Below are 13,079 nucleotides of genomic sequence, written 5' to 3' on the forward strand. Positions count from 1 at the left end.
AAAAACAAGCTAAGGGTCAATAACGAGTGGTAGCAAATATGAATGACAGCAGAAATGGCAAGGAGCGAGATGCTGGCTGGAAAGCACATTAATCTGGCAAACAGGAAGTGCAGTGACATGGTTTATATCAGGAAGCTAATGGGAGTAGCAAGGGGTTCAAGGTTCATGACAATCAAGGTCCAGGTAGGATCATTCAAATAATTGTTAAGGGAGCTGTCCAGCATTCCAGGTGGCTCAGCAAGAAGAAACATTGGCACTTACCGCAGAAGGCCCAGGTTCGGACCCAGGCTTTGAAAGTGGTTGATAAATGTTCGTAGTGCTGGGGAGTGGTGACGTCACCCATAGGCTTACTATGTCCCATCTGTTAGTACTTCCTCTTCCAAGCAGCGCTGGCTTACAGGGAAGCCAATCATATTATCGGAGCAGTAAGTATACAGATCTTGCCAGGGTTTTCGCATAGATGTAGGGGAGTGGAGCGTTTTTAAGATTCATTATGTTTATCCTGGAATTCTACTCTAAGCAAGGGCATCATCCAGAAGGAAGAAATCAAATAAATACTTCTACACCTTCCATCATCAAATAATGAGATGTTTTAATTTTCCAAGAAAGTAGCCTATAATGTGAATTGCAGTGATATAGTTGCTACAGGGACATAGGTTAGCACAAACTGCTAGCGCTTCGAGTTGCTGGCCAGATGATATGGTGTTCTACATATGTTGGGGATGTAGTTTAATGTGAAACATGGGGATCAAAATATTTAAATCCTGTATGGGAGCTCAAGGCACTATCTGCATTGTAGACCGCTCAGGATTCAAATGGGGAATATGGTTAATTCCTCTCTGTTGGCACTTTGTATAAATGGCACTCAATAAAAGTGGCACTGCCATCCTTTTCATGTGAATTGCTCCCCAGAGAACACCCTAAACACCTGGTCTGACAGTCATTTTCATACAGGGGCTTGATGCACATCTAACACCTGTGTGTCTGTGCTGTAGCATAATGAGAGTTGAAATCTGAATCATTTTAAAAAATAATGGTTTTAGATCTTGTAGGTATATGTATTTTATACTTGTGTAAGATTAAAACACAGGCTTGGTATTATGAGACCGAAAATACTCATATATAACATAAACATATCATTGTGCTCATTTATAGGAGAAGTTGACAGTTTAATACCAGCACTTCTTTCTACATCACTAGGTTAGACCGAGGAGTGGTTTGAAATTCACAGTGCTGTCACTTTGACTAATAGAAGATTATGACATGTGGGTTCTTGGTTATTGGGAAGCTTTGACCCATGGTGACATGGCTGCTGAGATCTGGGATAGAATTTATCAGCGCACATAGCAGCAAAGAACGTCAAAGTTGTGATCTACACTAGTAGTTTAGAAAGAGTTGCGATATAACAGACCTGAGAGCCAGAATGGTTGGCAAACTAACAAAATGGCTCTCGAATAAAGGTGTTTGTTTTTTTTTTTGTTTTTGGCCATATACATCCGGATCAGTATCAAGTAATTCACAGTAATGCTCTTGTGTTGCATAACCTTGCAGTTGTATGTATTTAAAATAAATTGTGTCATTGAGTGAATTATTGGAAAATCCAACACAGGTCAATTTGGTTAGGCATAACTGCCAAGGTATGGAAGTGCCCACATATACCAAGATAATTGTCCAATCCCACTGTAGATCTATGGATACCAGTAGGCTATATCACAGTTTAACAAGCAATGCTTCAAGGCATTTATAATATAGTTGAGATATGGCAGAAGTGTGTTGGGTTTTTTTTTTTCTCAGGTGGCTGCACATTTTTGTTGAGCCTTGTCTAACAGTTATCCACCTAGACCACCCGTTGTAGGGATGGGTTAATGATGTTGGGCAGATGAAAACCGAGCCAAGCTCTCAAACTATTTCAACCTCGCTTTCTTTGCATGAAGAGTGAGGAAGTCTCCTTGGAAGGATGCAGGCAAAGGGGCTCCAAACCTTCCCCACTCCAAACTCTGAGAGGCAGCATTTATTTGGCGTGTAATCCCTGTGTATAGTAAGGCCCCATGTACATGGGACACTTTTGAACGATGGAAACTGATGGAAAACATAGGTTAAAAAAAGTCTGTTCAGCCTCGTTTACATAATGCGTTTATGTGCGTTTTGCGTTTAGAATTTTTTAAAGATAAGCACAGGAGAACCTCCCAAATGCCCAGAATGCACTGAAAAGTGGTAAATTAACTATTTCAGACTGTTTCAGAGAAATAGAGTAGAAGCAGAGACAGCAGTATGTGTTGATAATTAGGTGTGAGTTGCTCATTAACATTTCTTTTGTTTCCAAGGGTGGGAAGGTGTCTGGTGGAGTGAATCATTAAGGTCACATGGCAGGGGTCTTCCAGAGGAATTTGAGTGTGAATAATCATTAACATATCTTTTGTTTCTAAGGTTGGGAGAGGTCTGAGGTGTGATTTGGTCATTACAATGTGTGACAAACTTGGTAGGAACATCCTGTGTTCAGTGTTTTTGTCCATCAGAGTACCCTGAAAATGCTTTGCATGCATTTTTCATGATGAGAAAAGGCTCTAGACAGCATTGGGAACTGGAAGAGTTGAAAAACAAAAAAACAAAAAAAGATTTCTAACGCAAACTCTTATAAATGCGTTTTGCATTTGATTAAAATCGACTGAACGCATGTTTTCTGCGTTCAAAAAAATAACTGTAAACTCAAATGCCTGTAAACGAAGATGTGTACATGGACACATAGGAAAACATTAGGGTGAGTTTGGGGGCTGCTGAAAATAACGCTGAACAGCTCCTAAACGTGAGTTTATCAGCTGCCGTGTACATGAGCCCTAAAGCACAACTACATCAGTGATTTGCCTAAGATGTCCCCATAAATTGTTTCTAGTGTGTGTATGTATGTATATTTATAGTATGTATTTTGCCAAAGTTAGTGTTTTGTGGAGTTTTTTTGTTTTTTTTTAGTAGTAGTATATACGCAAGGGCACTATTTTAATTTCCAATCGCCTCTTTAGTACTTACCAAGGCATTATGTTCTCTCCTCCTCTGTGCCTACCCATCAATTTAATTAAGACCTACTGTGTATCAGATTGCTATTTTTCCAACATTTGTGTGGCTGTGCCTCTTGTAAATGAGGTTAGCTCACGTTACTACCTATAGGTTTTCATGCCTTTTTCCTCCGGTCTTATACCTTCTGTTTATGTACATTTGGCTTCCATCATACTAATGTGGAGGAGCAGTGTTGTCCTACTAGGACTTAGGACAGGAATACATAATACAGTTTGTGCTCAAAAGTTTGCTTACCCTGACAGAAATCATGAAATTTTGTCATTGATATTGAAAACAGGACTGATAATGCAAAAAAAAAAAAAGCCTTTTATTTAGGATAGTGATCATATGAAGCCATTACATAGTTGTTTTGGCTCCTTTTTTAAATCATAACAGAAATGACTAGTGGTGCACCGAAATGAAATTTCTGGTGCCAAAACTGATACCAAAAATTCAGAATGCACGTGGCTGAAAAACTAAATGTTTGCGTATGTGGGGGTGGGGAGGTTCATTTTTTTTTTTTACTTCAATGTGTGTATTAATTTTTATTTTTTTAACATATCTTATTGCTATCACATAGGGGCAGCCAGTGAGGGAACCTGAGTGTATAGTCCCCTATGTCACTGCTGGTTTTTAAATGTAATTACCAGCTCCCCCCCCCCACTTTTATTATGGCTCCGGGAATGAGATGTCCTCAGGGGCGGACTGACCATTTGGAAACTCGGGCACTGCCCAAGGGCCCAGGGTCAGTAGGGGGCTGCATGAGATGCCCCTGGTACCTTTTTTCATGGGCTTTTTTGAGTTTGGGCAAGGACACGGGCCCCATGATCCACTATTGCCCGGGGGCCCCATGAGTTGTCAGTCCGCCCCTGGCTGTCCTTCTCTCCTCCGCTAAAGGAAACTAAGGGGCGGGGTCACTGGGTAATGTCACTGGTCACGTCCCTTAATTTCCCTTGGTGTTGGTGAGAATGACAGCTCTGAGCTATAGTGAAGAGAAAAAAGGCGATAATTAGTAGTATATCACATGGTGATACAGGTTAAAATGTCAGTTAAAGGTAAATTTTCCAAATCTCTGGCTTTTTAAATTGCAGTTAGTGTCTGTGTATAAATAGTCAATGAGTTTGTTAGCTCTCACATGGATGCACTGAGCAGGCTAGATACTGAGCCATGGGGATCAAAAGACCTGCATGACAAGGTAATGGGACTTTGTAAAGATGGAAAAGGATATAAAAAAATATCCAAAGCCTTCAATATGCCAGTCAATACTGTTAAATCATTTAAGTGTTACTAAACCCACTACAGTAAAATCAGTCTGTATATGCAGAAATGCATGCTTGTTATACTCACCATGGAACCTAAGGGATTAATCCCCTGCATTGCCTGCATCCCCTTCTTCCAGTTTCCCCCTCTTATCTCCCGATAAGACATACCGTGTGGAGTCACTCCGCACATGCTTAGTTTGGTGTGTATTACTAGAAAGGTTTTCGGGGTTTTTTTTTTTTTTTCTTGGGAGAGTGCATGTGATCAGCACTGTCCAGACAGAGGTCAGGGGTTCTGTATCCTCCTAGAGCAGAATAAAAACCCATCTTGCATGCATTAACCAGTTCTCTGCTGGACACTGATAGACGTTACAAGACTGCTCTAACTGCTATTGAGAAAAGGTATTTAGCAGTTTATATTTACTAAAACAATTGCATTTCCATGTTCTGTGTACTGTGGGAGACTGGATATAGAGAATGCAGGGTCCTGGGTTTAGTAACACTTTAACCACTTGAGCCCCAGAGGATTTACCCCCCTTAATGACCAGGCTTTTTTTGCTGTTTGGCGCTGCACTAATTCAAATGATAATTGCGCGGTCATGCAATGCTGTACCCAAACGAAATTTACGTCCTGTTTTTCACACAAATAGAGCTTTCTTTTGGTGGTATTTGATCACCTGTGCGCTTTTTATTTTTTGCGCTATAAACAAAAAAACCACAAAAATTTTGAAAAAAAACAATATTTTCTACTTTCAGCTATAAAAAATATCGTAAACTCAAAGTTAGTCATAAATTTAAGCCAAAATGTATTCTGCTACATGTTTTTGGTAAAAAAAATCCCGTGCATTAGCGGGCAAACTGGCGCTATCTGGGAGGGGCGCTAACACTATCGGAAGTCGCCAGCGACACTAATACAGTGATCAGTAAAAATCTGTTCACTGTAATCAATGACACTGGTGACAGGGCAGTGAAGGGGTCAACTCGGGGGGGGGGGGGGGGGGCGATCAAGGGGTTAGACAGGATTATTGGTGTATTAGCGGGCAATCTGGCGCTATCTGGGAGGGGCGCTAACACTATCGGAAGTCGCCAGCGACACTGATACAGTGATCAGTAAAAATCGCTTCACTGATCAGTGACACTGGTGACAGGGCAGTGAAGGGGTTAACTGGGGGGGGGGGGAGATTAAGGGGTTAAACGGGATTACTGGTGTACTGGCGGGCAAACTGGTGCTATCTGGGTGGGGCGCTAACACTATCGGAAGTCGCTAGCGACACTGATACAGTGATCAGTAAAAATTGGTTCACTGATCAGTGACACTGGTGACAGGGCAGTGAAGGGGTTAACTGGGGGGGATTAAGGGGTTAAATGGGATTACTGGTGTACTAGCGGGCAATCTGGCGCTATCTGGGAGGGGCGCTAACACTATCGGAAGTCGCCAGCGACACTGATACAGTGATCAGTAAAAATTGGTTCACTGATCAGTGACACTGGTGACAGGGCAGTGAAGGGGTTAACGGGGGGGGGGCAATCAAGGGGTTAGACGGGACTACTGGTGTATTAGCGGGCAAACTGGCGCTATCTGGGAGGGGCGCTAACTCTATCGGAAGTCGCCAGCGACACTGATCAGTAAAAATCGCTTCACTGATCAGTGACCCTGGTGACAGGGCAGTGAAGGGGTTAACTGGGGGGGCGATCAGGGGGTTAAATGTGTCCTAGAGTGTTCTAACTGTCAGTGTGTAGTGTTTTACTCACTGTTTGGATGTCTTCTTCTCTGTCTGGAATGGAATGTGTCCAGGCAGAGAAGAATGACATCATATCCTGCCCTGTGTAAATGTCAACATAGGACAGGATAGGACAGGGACCGATCATGTGATTTCAGCCAGAAATCACTGGCTGAAATCTAATGACTGATCCCTCCTGGATCGAATCGTATCACCCGCGGGTCGGCGGGAGCGCGCGCGCGCCCCCTACCCGCGAATGTGTCGGGAGCGTGGAGCATGTTTTAAAACGTGCTTTTGCGCTCCACTGCCGCCCAGCACACCTATATACACAGTGGCAGGGCGGCAAGCGGTTAAGAAGTGTAAAATTCGGGGATCTCTTAATACCAAGCCAAGTACAGGTATAGCTAGAAAGATTGCAACAACTGCCAAAAGAATTGTTTGGGATGCAAAGAACAATCCACAGGTAACCTCAGGAGAAATACAGGATTCAGCTGCTATTTTTGTGGCATTGGAGCAGCAAAGGCTTATTTCTGGCATCTTGACCATGTAGCTCATTTTTGCTCAAGTATAGTCATATTCTGCTCCTTCAAAAGTCTTTTTTTCCAGAGCAGCCTGTATTCCTCCTGAGGTTACCTGTGGGTTTTTCTTTGCAACCACAACTGCCAGAGTTGTTTCAGGATACAATCTTTCTTGGTCTACCTGAACTTGGCTTGGTATTAAGAGATTCACAAATTTTCCACTTCTTAAGTGACTGAACAGTACTAACTGGCACATTCAAGGCTTTGAACATCCTTTTTATATATCCTTTTTCCATCTTTATAAAATTCCATTACCTTGTTACATCTTTTTAGTTATTTTCTAATTCCCAATGCTCATTATCTAGCCTGCTCAGTGCATTCACATGAGCTAACAAACTCATTGACTATTTATACGCAGGCACTAGTTGCAATTTAAAAAGCCACGTGTGTGGGAAGTTAAAGGATAAGTTCACCTATGGGAACATGTTACATGTTCCTCCCATTTTTAGGGTGGAACATGTAACATGTTCCTGATGCTGCAGCCACTGCCCAATTTTGTGGAGCGCTGCTAGTTCATTGATTTTTCCTGTCTGTATATCTGCTTGCTCGTACGAGCAAGCAGATACAATGACGGATCTGCAGGAGACCTACATGGCACCAGAAGTCTGCTTTTAACCTGCAAAAAACTGTGCATTTATTATTTTTGGTCAAAATGTGAACTTTGTTTTAACCTTTTTAATTGCCATTTTAGTGTCTGTCTTTACCAAGTTCTTACATTCCAAGGTATGTAAACTTTTTGGTCAGGGCCATTTGGGCGATTTTCTGTTTTTATCACTAGTTTGGCTCCTTTTTAAATCATGTTTTGTTGTTTTATTTTTTGGGGCATGATCAGTCATATTTTTAAATATCTGACACAATTTCGCGATTTCTGCCACTGTATGCAAACCTTTGAACACAACTAACTCCCCCTGCCCTCTGCTCTGGGGAAGGAAGGTGTTTTGCAGTTAACAGATAGTTGGGAATAATATACTGTAACTGATAACTGTAGTATAGGTTAAGAGCACAGGAAGTTTATTGGCTCTCTACATTTCTGGCACAATAAATGTGTTGTGTTTTTTTTTTTTTTTTCTCTCGTTTGCGTTTATTGAACAGATAACAAAACCCATTCAAGAGTACACTTACATTCAATGGACCAAAATGGTGCAAATAAGAATGTTCATTGTATGGTTACATATACTTTAACATGAGCCAGCTGTGGAAGTGTTGGCTAAGGCATTGAGTTGTGAGTTCAAGTTGCATTTGCTCTGTTGTACCGTTCATTTTTAAGACTTGTTGGAGGATTGTAGAATTGTAAAAAATTCTATGTAGACCTCGCGATATCTTTTATGTACCCATTTGTATATTTAAAGTTTAACTTTTGTTCTAATACAAAGTTACACATGTAATGGGGATCACCCTATACTGCAGAGTTTAAATGCTCATTTTTGTCTAGGGTACCATTAAAGGCCAACTCCTTCACCCCCATTACACCCATAGTCCTTATGACACTTCACCCAGCTCTGTAACTGAAAGCCTGACACTGACTTTGCGATCCATTGCAGATTTGATGCTTTGCAGGAAACAGCTTTTTTTTTTTTTTTTTTTTTTTTTTTTTCCCACAGGCGCCTGCAGAGATCTATACATTACTTTTTTCAATGAAGGCAAACTTAACCTTTTTAAATTGGGAAAACCTATAGGTGGGAAACAACCAACTGAGCAGACAGGCTCTTTGTTGTAGAAGATGCATGTCTCTTTTTTTACAGTAAAATGAACTTGCCTGCTGGTTTGCAATCTTTACAGTGTACGATGAGTTCCCCATGTGTGGCTCGGAGTAAATTATTGGCATAGTGTATGTGTGCTGAGATTAATAAACTCCAGCTCATGTTCAGGAGTAGGATTTGCGTCATCACATGCTGGTCAGTTAAGGCCAACGAACTGGCAACCAAAATAAGTTGGGGGGAAGAGGCTGGAGAGAGGTTCTCACAGACATCGGACTATTGCAGGGTAGACAAGTATTGTGGACTTAAAAAATAGATTCTGGCCCACATGTAAAGTTTTTTTGAATGGATTATCTGTGCTTTATTAGATAAACTATCAAGGGACAAATGTAAATCACAAGGTAGGGAGTCTTTACCAGGCACCTCTGCAATGATGCTCTAAGATACTCCCATATTACAGCTTATAGTTTTTCCCACTGACATACTTAGACATCCAAATTAAGTAGCAAATAAGTGAAGTGATGAATATAAGGTCTGGACAGGCAGCAGACAGGCAAATAACCAGAAAAAAGGGAGAGAGTGCAACAGGATACCAAACAATTTGCAAGTAGAACTAGTTATCTTTTCTTGGTCACTGATGAGGTGTGTGGAGCAGGATATGTACTTCCTGCCTAGTGACTTTTGTAGACATGCCGGAATACACTGTGGTTTTCCCACTGACCAGAAGTCTATGGGGATGCCTGCAGGAGTTAACTGTGAACCACTATTCTTTTTACATGGGCCTTATAATTCATTCTACTTTTGATTATTCGACTTTGGCCCATTCAGCCTGCCCATACATGGTTAGGCTATGGCCAGCTTTAAGCTAGGCTTCATAGGTGATTTTTAGGCATACAATTGTGTCTTTAAAGTCTTGTGAAATTGTATCAGTTTACTCTTGCCTTGGGCTATATGGTGATTTTTGATTTCCAAACCTAAAAAAATCTCAGTGAAAAAAAAACACGATTTGTGCTACTGCAGGAAATGGTTAAAGGCTTCTCAGTTGATTGGTGTAATGGGATGGCCTTCATGGGATATACTTGAATGGGAAAAATTGCTCAAATAACTTTCTAAATGAAAGATTGATGATCATTTAATCTTCTAATTAATTTTAAGGCCACTGAGAAGATATTGCCTATAGTTTGGGAAAACTCATAGGTGCCTAGAATTCAGATGCAAGGATGCTGCCACCTAATTCCATAGAGGTGTAAAGCTGGGTATACATGTACAGTGTGTACCACTGTTTGATAACTGGAAGCCAGTCTAATGACCAGCTTATGTCAAATGGTCTTGCTGGAAAACCAGCATTTAATCAGCTCATGCAGCCAATGGCTACAGCACTGATCATTGTATTGGGGGGGGGGGGGAAGCAGTCCTTGCTGTCAGAATACAATAGTGCAATTGGGAAGATCCCTGCATTCACATCCACATGTGTTGATGCAGGGACCCCCCAACCCTCTGGTTGAAGAAAAACAAAACTTTTACATGTATCCCCTGCTTAGGCCCCTTCCATCTGTTTTACATCCATCTATTGACAGATGATAAAAAAAGACAGCAATGCATCCCAGTGGGTTAAAGGATGTACACGAATGTTGTCCATTAACACGTTTTTCATCTGCTTCCGTTAAAGCGGAACTTTTATCGCCTTGGATCCAGTGATGCAGCATCCAGGAGCTCCCTGTCCGGCTGGTGACATTTTTGTGCGCCCAGCTTCTGGGCTTTGGTCGCCGGTCGGGTATGTCGTCACTCCTGTCAATAGCATATGCTAGAATCTTTGCGTTTCCCTGGATTCTACTGGAGATGGAGCCCTTTTTGCACCATGGAGCTGAAACACTGAGCTGTATTAAAGGTGTGTAGTTGCTATATTGGATCTATGAGTGACTATAATACCTTCTTTTTTCTTTTTTTTTTTTCCATTTGCAGGGAAGTGCCTTTTATTATTTTGTTTAGGGACCTTACAGGGTATCAATTTATTTGGGCTTTCATAAAAAGGTTGTTTCATGTGTTCTCATGTAGATTTTTTTTTTTCTAGTGGAACTTTGAATGGTGAGTCGAATGCAAAACAAGCATTGCTGAAGCTGTTAAACAGAAGAAATGCTGTTGTGACGAGATCATAATTGACATAAACAGACCACAAAATGTCTGATTATGTCCACGTATTTACAGTGCATTAGGATTATGAAAGTGTCTCTTTTTTTCCCCCCCCCCCTACTTGAGTGCTTTTAGGCAGTGACTCATTCTGTGATTGGTTATGCTATATGCACTTAGGTTGCTTCCAGTAAGTCTGAACATGCCAATTCACTTTACGTTTATAACTTGGAATATGCAATATGGTTAAAAAATGGAGCTATCTACAGTATATATTTGTTTGAATGGTCTGCTTCTAGAACTTGGTTTATCACAAATTTTTCATTTTAGATGACTGATGAAAACCATTAAACTTGGGAGCGCTGGATAAATTGATGAACAAAGCTACAACTGAACTTTCACTCTGTGCCAAAAATCCACATTGATTTGTCAATTGTATAGCTTTTCTAAACTGCTGAATCGGTCCTGTACAAAGTACAAGTGCTCTAAAAATCCATTGTACCTAATTTGAAATAAATTCTGCCTCAATTGGAATGAAATTATTTTCCACTCTTGTATCATGTTATGAAGGAAGAACCAAAGGGAAACTACAGTGACAACAGCAGGAAGCCGGATCGGTATATGAGAGCCAAATTAAAAAAAAAAAAAAAAAAAAAGTTCAGCGATGATATGCAATTGTGGAAACTATGTCTAAAGGTACTATGACCCTTAAAGTGTATAGATAATCAAATCTTTATATTTTTCAGAAAAGGATTGGGACCCTGTTAAGTGTTTATTATTGATGTTTGTGTCCCTGGTAGGTAGAGTTGTCCCCTCTTATTTTCCTGGACACTATTGTTAATAAAGTGACGGAAAGTACAAACTTTTACAGTTGTTACCTGGCCAAGATTAACAATGTTATAATGGGGATGTGGACAATTGTTCTGGTAATGACTATCTAGGACAGGAATTCCCTTCACTTTGTAGGGATTGTCCCTCAGTTCTTGCTGTGTCTCTGGAACGGGACATTTTAACTCTTCCCTAAATTATCCAAAACAAATTAAGTTTTGGCTATTATATAGTTGTATTGTGATTAGTTTGGAATATGTTCTTAAGGGTATTATAAAGTCAGGTGTGAAGATCTATTTTAACAACTTTTTAACAGTCTATGGCTGTCAGCAGAACCCTGGCCATGAACAGTCCTCTCCATTTTACTGTTCAAAGCTAGGTCCTACATTGCACCCCAGAATTATTTGGTAGTCTTCAGATTTTATAATGCCATGCACACGGTCAAAACATCCAGTGCCTGAAGGAGCAAAGCAACGCCAAAACATCAGTGAACCTCGACCATGTTTGACTGTAGGGACTGTATTCTTTTCTTTAAAGGCCTAATTTCTTTTTCTGAAAACAGTAGCATGATGGGCTTTACCAAAAAGCTGTAGTTTTTTTTTTTTTCTTTTGTCTGTCCCCAACACATTCTGCCAAAAGGATATTGGCTTCCTCAGGTAAGTTTTTGCAAACTCCAGTTTGGCTTCTTTGTTTGTGTCAGCAGTAGGGTCCTCCTGGGTCTCATACCATAGCACCCCTTTTCTTCGATATTGCGACGTATAGTGCGAGTTGACATAGTTGTACCCTGTGCCTGACGGTCGGCTTTAATTTGTCTGAGTTGATTAAGGTTCTTGATCAAAGATTGCAACAAAGGATTGTTCGAATAGTGGATAAAGTTTTCTCTTTCATTTAGGGAGATTAGCTGCAGTAACATGCACTGTAAACCTCTTGACAGTGCAGGATACAGGAACATTAAGATTTGTTAATTGATACGAGTGAGTTTTTTTAATTACAAATTACAGGAGCATCACAAAGTTGGAATGCAATTATTTCTTACAACTTTGAGAAGGTGTATATAATTTTGTCCAGTCCATTTTTAGGGTTGTGTGGAATGTCAGATTTTGGCTTTTTGTTTCTTCACTTTTTTGTGTCCTACTAATACAAACCAAAAGAAAACCTGAGAATGCCTAAACATTTGTAATTGCAACTATTTTTTGGGTGAAGTGGTACATTATCTGACAGAAATACAGGGGTGCCAATATTTTTGACCATGACTGTACACTCACGTCTACATTTACCAGCATACAGCTGCATCCTGCCATTGATGTGTACAGGCAACTGCATGCAACCTCTTTGACTACAAGGCACAGGATTCTGCAGTGATATGCATGCTGTGTACTCCCTGTACACCTGAGAATGTGGCCTAACTGTTCCAGCTGTCTCTTCTTCAAATAAACCATATTTAGGTAGCTGCTTTTATTTTCCAGGTGTAACAAAGTGGTTTTTTGTTTTTTTTTTTGTTTTTTTTTTCCGTCTAGGGCTCCAGTAACACTTGTATGACTCCAAAGTTGGCAACTTTGGATTGCAACTTTGACGCAACTGTGGATCGCTGCGACTTGGTTGTGACTTGTCCTGCAAAGTCGGGCTCACTGTTGCATATAATACATTCAGGAACGACTTTCATGTAACTTTTTTAAAGGTTAACATTGAAGTCTGTGGCCCTAAAGTTGCATGACAGTCGGACCAAAGTTGTGTATGAACTACTTTGAAGTTGCTGCGACTTTAAGTTGCACATATATGAATGGTTATCATTGGAAAACATGGGGAACAACTTGTCAT

At 40.6% G+C, this 13,079-nt stretch overlaps 1 protein-coding gene across 2 annotated transcripts in view; it reads left to right on the forward strand.

Annotated features, from left to right (window-relative positions):
* CTNNAL1 (catenin alpha like 1) overlaps positions 1 to 13,079 on the forward strand; it is a 337,361-nt gene that overhangs the window by 43,338 nt on the left and 280,944 nt on the right. The window lies entirely within an intron of this gene.

Source organism: Staurois parvus, unplaced genomic scaffold, assembly GCF_062004578.1.
Source record: "Staurois parvus isolate SC_StPar_1 unplaced genomic scaffold, SC_StPar_1.0 ptg000429l, whole genome shotgun sequence".
Lineage (NCBI taxonomy): Eukaryota > Metazoa > Chordata > Amphibia > Anura > Ranidae > Staurois > Staurois parvus.